At 44.6% G+C, this 7,611-nt stretch overlaps 1 long non-coding RNA gene across 1 annotated transcript; it reads left to right on the plus strand.

The window, feature by feature from the left end:
* The first annotated feature begins 734 nt into the window (after positions 1 to 734).
* Positions 735 to 3,940, plus strand: LOC308460691. Its single transcript, XR_013978727.1, has 2 exons — positions 735 to 3,674; positions 3,758 to 3,940. It is a non-coding gene; the product is annotated as an uncharacterized lncRNA (long non-coding RNA).
* The last annotated feature ends 3,671 nt before the right edge of the window (positions 3,941 to 7,611 follow it).

Genomic DNA, 7,611 nt, shown 5'->3' on the forward strand with positions numbered 1-7,611 from the left:
CTGGATTCCATGTTGGGGACCGCATTCTATGTTCCATGGGCCACTGGGGGTTTCACCTTCTCTTTTAACCAGCGCACAACTGCTACATTTCTCCTGGCGATCACCCATACTCTTGCATTTGCCAAAGGCATCCTTGGAGCTCAAATCCCATTTGATGCAATGATAATCTCCACATGTTTGCCAGCTGGGCTCTAATTGGTCGTTATTCTCAACCACCCTAAGTACCCTGGCAATTATTAAGCATGAGCTGACCCATTATTTATGTGTTAATCCTTAAGGAACATTCTCTCTGAGGCTTCCCACGGGATTTGAGGACATTTGGCTGGTTTGCTAGATCAAAGGAGGATGGGGGGGGAGAGAAGAGGAGGGACTTTTTTTATTTATTCTCCCTCCCCCACAACAATCTGCATACAGTACTAGAGCCTGCAGTGGGTCCATATGCAGAGGACAGCTTGACCAAGCCTGTGGTGCTAAATAACTCCAAATGAGTCAAGCCAGTTGCAGGAGCTGGCTCACATGACTTTTGACTTGCCATGCTCCACACAACCTAGTGTGTGGACTACCAGGTTGGTTTTGCAAGTGTGTTGGGGGGAACTGATCCAATGAGCTGTACATGCATACCCTCCAACATTTCTCTGATGAAAATAAGGACGTCCTATTCTATTATTATTATTATGGCACTCTGGGCGGCTTCCAAAATAATAATAATAATAAAACATTAAACATTTTTAAAAAAACACTTCCCTATACAGGGCTGCCTTCAGATGTCTTCGAAAGATTGTATAGTTACATATCTCCTTGGCTCGGGGGTCGCATCACTCCATACCGTCAAACATTTCTCCAATGAAAATTAGGATGTCGTATTTCATACTACAGGGACGTGGGTGGCGCTGTGGGTTAAACTACAGAGCCTAGGACTTGCCGATCAGAAGGTCGGCAGTTTGAATCCCCGCAACGGGGTGAGCTCCCATTGCTCGGTCCCTGCTCCTGCCAACCTAGCAGTTCGAAAGCACGTCAAAGTGCAAGTAGATAAATAGGTACAGCTCCGGCAGGAAGGTAAACGGCGTTTCCGTGCGCTGCTCTGGTTTGCCAGAAGCGGCTTAGTCATGCTGGCCACATGACCCGGAAGCTGTACGCCGGCTCCCTCAGCCAGTAAAGCGAGATGAGCGCCGTAACCCCAGAGTAGGTCACGACTGGACCTAATGGTCAGGGGTCCCTTTACCTTTATTCCATACTACTACTACTAATAATTTTATTATTTACACCCCGCCCATCTGACTGGATTGTGCCAGCCGCTCTGGGCAGCTTCCAAATTAGATGAAAACATGAAACATTAAAAAACTTCCCTATACAGGACTGCCTTCAGATGTCTTCTAAAGGTTGTAGAGTTACTTAACTCCTTGGCTCAGAGGTTGCATAATGCCATACCCTCCAACATTTCACCAATGAAAATAGGGACATCCTAAGGGAAAGTGGGACACTCTGGAATCAAATCAGAAACTGGGACGGCTTCTCTAAATCCGGGACTGTCCCTGGAAAATAGGGATACTTGGAGGGTCTATATTAGGCACTGTGGTTCAGAGGTTCCTTGCTGGGCGGCTGGCAAGGGCAGAAGGCTTTCCTAATCCTGTTACCCAAGATCTTTTAACTGGAGATGCGCAGAATTGGTGCTGAGCTCTTCACGTCCTCTATTTTACTTGGAAGCTGAGCTGAGGCCTGGGTGGACCTCAAATGAGGAAGGATTCACAAATGAACTCAAACAACTTTGACAAGCGTTTTGATTTGATGTTTGCACGTTTGGTGCACGGTGACAGATAGGGCTGGTCAATATCCGGTTTTCAGCGTGGCGATACATCACCAATTAAACATTGTGATATACCAATGTATCACCATGTCTGAAATGAGGATGGAGCCATGTACAGTGGTACCTCGGGTTAGGAACTTAATTCGTTCTGGAGGTCCATTCTTAACCTGAAACTGTTCTTAACCTGAGGTACCACTTTAGCTCATGGGGCCTCCCGCTGCCGCCACGCGATTTCTGTTCTCATCCTGAGGTACAGTTCTTAACCTGAGGTACTATTTCTGGGTTAGCAGAGTCTGTAACCTGAAGCATCTGTAACCTGAAGCACCACTGTAGAGGCATTGGCTGGCTTCACGTTTTTCCCCAGATTGTGATTTTTGCATAGCGCACACACATCTTGATTCGCAATATACTGCTAGTTCCAAAATTATGAAACCAATATCACGATAGGGCCTTCTAACCAGTTTTAGATGATATATCTCCCAGCCCTAGTGACAGAGCGACTGGAGTCATAAGCGTGTGACTTGGTAGGTATTTGAATCATTGCAGAGGATAGTAGATGGCGTTTAAAATTTCCAAATCTTGGGGAGGTGAAATTGGAGATTTTCCAAGTAGATGGTCTAGGCAGTGGCAGTTAAGGTTTGGGTATTCAAGTGTTGATGGGCTCCCAGGGAATATGGGAACTGTAGTCCAGCAACTTTTCAGTTCCAGAAATGTACTCTTGAGTAAGAACTAGATGTTTGTGGACCCTGACTTTGACAATCCTGTAAGGAAGGCAAGAATTAATAATGCTGAAAGAATTCTCTCTTTAGTAGAAACATGCCTCCAGAGCAATGCATTGTGGGTACTGCTGACCTGTTTTTTTAAAAAGGGAACGGTCTGTTTATCTTTGTTAATTTAACTGCTGGATGCAATGCAAAGTACTGACTGTAATAAACTCTTAATTCCATTAAGGGAAGATGTGGGTTTTTTTCCTACCTCAAAAAATGTACAGCTGTTTAGGCTGGGAGAGAATATTTATATTATTTATGTCCTTTGTACAGTTCCCATAAAGTTGTATGGATAGGGTTTTGTCACTGTCCTCATTGTGTATGACTTTTAATTGTACTTAACACAGTGTATGCCTTAATTTTTAATGGGTATATATAGATATGTGTATCTTGTACTGCTGTAGCTTTTGTGCTTTTCCAGAGCTGTTGCGCTGATCTTTGACGTGCTCATAAATCCCATAAATATCTTTTGTTCAGTTTTCACTTTTAAAAGGAGCTCTGTTTGTTCGGTTTTAAAGTGCATATGGTCATAGGGGAGGTGGTTGCTGAGCAGAGTGAAAATTATAGCAGTTCAAGGATGCATACACAGTAGACACTGAGGACACTTCCAGAAAAATGAGTATATAGGTTTTGAGTACACTGGATACCTGCAAACCACATTCTTCAACAATTGGGGTAGTTCCTATTTTGATTAAAGTTAGCTGCGTCAACCCATTTAAATCACATTACTGATTATTCATCACCTGCCACACTTACAGTATGGTGTTAAACCAGGAGTAGCCAATTCACTGCCCTCCACATATTTTTTTGGGACTACAACTCCCATCAGTCCTAGCCAGAATGATAAATGATGAGGGATGATGGGAGTTGTAGTAAAAAACCCCTGAAGGACACCATCTTGGCTACAACTCTGGGTTAAAGTTACAGACTTGGAGGGAAAGACCCACATTCAAATACATACATGGCCATGAAGCCCATTAGGTGATCTCAAACACTCTCAGCCTAACATTTCTCATGGGATTGTTTTGAGGCCAAGTCTGCTGTCTTGAGCATCGAACGAAAACCTCAGTGTTATGTACTGAGCTTGGATCCCAGAAAAATAGGTAGGATCCTAGAATGCAACAATCTTATTGGCCTGCAGGAGCAGCCCAGTCAGGCCCCAGGAGGAAGTTAATCAGCCTATTAGGTCAGTAGGATCCTAGAATGCAACAACCGATTGGCCTGCAGGAGCAGCCCAATCAGGCTCCAGGAGGGAAGCATCGTCAGCCAATCACACAGGACCCATTGTGTAAATAATGTATATAAAGCCTGAGGTTTTAGGGGGGAAGTCATTCACTGTTTATGAGCTGCAATAAAGAGCATGAAATCACTACGTGACTTGGAGTATATTTCACTCAGCAAAGCAGAGGTGCCTTTCAGAGTTGCTGAAAGAGGTTTGAGAGAACTTGCAATTGGATAGAAGCTATTGTTTGTTGCGGAATGACCATTGGAAAAACCATTAATGCTTCCATTTTATTTCCCTATTGCATATCTCATAGCATGAAAACATGGGAAAGGGTTTAGAAGATGGTGGTCTTGTTGACCGGAATGGCTGCTGCTAGAACAGGGTCTAAGATGGAGGGCAAACATCCATGGTGTCCTTAAAGTATGGTGAAATTCTCTATGCATTCCAGATGGGTTAATAAAAAAAGCAAACATTGGCTATGAGAACTTCTCTCATCCCTGTTTCTTCAGAAGCGGGCCTATAGCCAACTGTCAACTACCACCAATCCATTGCTTATAAAGTTTTATGGAGGTCTGGGGGGAAGGGAGGGAGGAGTGGAGAAGGGAGAGGGAGGCAATGGGATTTTCAGCATGGATGAACAGATTCTTGCTCACTCGGTTTGCCAAGGAGCCATTTCCCATGACATTTTAATCCCAGTTTTGATGAGAACGAGGGAGCCTGAGAGACTTTCTCAACCCTGTTACCTCAGCACAGTTCAGAGGCGAGATGTTTGTGGGCATCAGGGAGCAACATATAGTTTAGGCTGGGGCATACGAAGGTAGGAGATAACAATGAAAATGGCCAGGTTTTTAGGAGCTCTTCGGGGCTTCTCTATGGGGCCTCTTCTACAAGTGAAGCGAAACAATGACTAGTGCAGCAAAAACATGGCCCCAGAGAGAGCTTTTTAGTGGTGGCTCCACAACTGCGGAATTCTCTTCCTGAGCTGCTCAGCCAAGTCCCATCTCCTGACTTCTAAGCGGGCTGTGAATAGGTTTCTATTTCACAAGGCTTTCAAATGAGTCACTTTCCCCTTAGCTCATGTCTATTTTGCAACACCAATGTGTGTGTGTGTGTGTGTGTGTGTGTGTGTGTGTGTGTGTGTTAAGACAGGCTACAAATGGTGGAAACATACTGATAAAAGAAATAAAACCTTTGTATGCTTCACTTGAAATGCAATGCTTTTCAACAGAATATGTTCCCACACTGAGCTGTGAAGAATGAAACAAATATTAAGGAAAGAGAAATCAGAAAATTGTGCACCTGTATGCACACGGTTGACCTTGATTCTCATCCTACGCCTGCTAATTCATCCCCCCATAACACTCTCTGCATTTGTTCTCCCAACTGACTTTTCCTCCATCTAGCCAGATCTTTCTCCATTCACCTTTCTCCAGATCTCTGAATAATAATAATAATAATAATAATAATAATAATAATAATTATTATTATTATTATTATTATTATTTATTTATTTATACCCCACCCATCTGGCTGGGTTTCCCCAGCCACTCTGGGAAGCTCCCAACAGAATATTAATAATGATAATAATAATAAAAGCGATAAAAGATCAAACATTAAAAACTTCCCTAAACAGAGCTGCCTTCAGATGTCTTCTAAAAGTCAGATAGTTGTTTATTTCCTTGACATCTGACGGGAGGGCGTTCCACAGGGAGGGCACCACTACAGAGAAGGCCCTTTGCCTGGTTCCCTGTAACTTCTCGCAGTGAGGGAACTGCCAGAAGGCCCTTGGCGTTGGACCTCAGTGTCCAGGCTGAATGATGGGGGTGGAGACGCTCCTTCAGGTATACTGGGCTGAGGCCATTTAGGGCTTTAAAGGTCAGCACCAGCACTTTGAATTGTGCTTGGAAACATATTGGGAGCCAATGTAGGTCTTTCAAGACCAGTGTTATGTAGTCTCAGCGGCCGCTCCCAGTCACCAGTCTAGCTGCCGCATTCTGGATTAGTTGTAGTTTCTGGGTCACCTTCACAGTAGTCCGTACTTCATACTGTAAAAGGTAAAGGTAAAGGGACCCCTGACCATTAAGTCCAGTCGTAGCCGACTCTGGGGTTGTGGTGCTCATCTTGCTTTATTGGCCGAGCGAGCCAGCGTACAGCGTATGTGACCAGCATGACTAAGCCGCTTCTGGCGAACCAGAGCAGTGCACGGAAACGCCATTTACCTTCCCACAGGAGCGGTACCTATTTATCTACTTGCACTTCATGCTTTCGGACTGCTAGGTTGGCAGGAGCAGGGACCGAGCAACGGGAGCTCATCCCGAGCAACGGGATTTGAACCGGCGACCTTCTGATCGGCAAGTCCTAGGGCTCTGTGGTTTAACCCACAACGCCACCCGTGTACTGTAGTGACTTTTAATTACAGGTGCATGAAATAATCTTGAATTTCAGATAGGGGTCTCCTCCCCAAACAGTGCAGACAGTCTTTTATGGAAAATCTGGGTTCACATATGGCCACTGGGCCATATTTGACCCACCAAGAGAGGTAAATTCTACCTACACACTCTTCACAGGCAAACAATGGACAAAGAATATTAGACAAAGTGGTATCTGTGGCGAAAAATATTTGCTGGCAGGCAAGTTTAGAGTTGTAGTGGCTGAACCACTGGCCTGCTACTGATCACCCTAATGGCCCTCCAGGAAGTCTAGCTGATGACCATGAATCCCTCTGATAATGAATTCCTCATAATTTGCAAAGGAAGCAGTTACCAGAATGGCTTCATGCCGTTCCCAAATTGCACGGCCTGCAATGGAAGTTATTTGGTGGTTGTGCAGTCCCTAAGAAAGCCCAAAGACCAAGACTTGGGGAAAACCGATGTCTTAGATTGACTACAATGTGCCAAGCACTTTCTCTGAAGGTGTCCCATTGTGTCACTCTTCCAGTGGCTGGTGACTCCTTGGAAGTCAACGAGATATATTGGTCATTTATATCTTTTAATCTATCCCTCCAAAACTTTGACTGGGGGCACACACCATTTGTTTAAAGTACACTCCCTATAAGAATCATGAAGATTGTAGCTTCCCCCTCACAGAGCTACAGAGTATAGATCCCAGGATTCTTTTGCGTGAAATGTGAGGACAACGGCCAAGATGACCTGGAAACCAAGCCGTATGAGGAATGGTTGAAGGAGCTGGGTATGTTTAGCCTGGAAAAGAGGAGTTGTGATAACCAGATATCTCAAGGACTGACACATGGAAGATTGAGAAAGCTTGTTTTCTGCTCTGGAGGGTAGGTCTTGAACCAATGGCTTCAAGTTACAAGAAAGGAGATTCCGACTACCGTGGTACCTCGGGTTAAGTACTTAATTCGTTCCGGAGGTCCATTCTTAACCTGAAACTGTTCTTAACCTGAAGCACCACTTTAGCTAATGGAGCCTCCTGCTGCCGCCGCACCGCTGGAGCACGATTTCTGTTCTCATCCTGAAGCAAAGTTCTTAACCCGAGGTAATATTTCTGGGTTAGCGGAGTCTGGACCTGAAGCGTATATAACCTGAAGTGTATGTAACCTGAGGTACCAATGTAAACGTCAGGAAGAACCATCCGACAGTAAGCTGTTAGACTTCCTCGGGAGGTTGTGGATATTCCTTCCTTGGAGGTTTTTAAGCAGAGATTGGTTGGCCATCTGTCATGGATGCTTCAGTTGAGATTCCTGCATTGCAGAGGGTTGGACTAGATGACCGCCGGGACCCCTTCCAACTTTACAATTCTATGATTCTATGAAATGTATGGTGTGCATTAATGAGAGACTTAATGCTGATATT

This window comes from Podarcis pityusensis (genome assembly GCF_964106645.2).
Source record: "Podarcis pityusensis genome assembly, chromosome: 13".
Lineage (NCBI taxonomy): Eukaryota > Metazoa > Chordata > Lepidosauria > Squamata > Lacertidae > Podarcis > Podarcis pityusensis.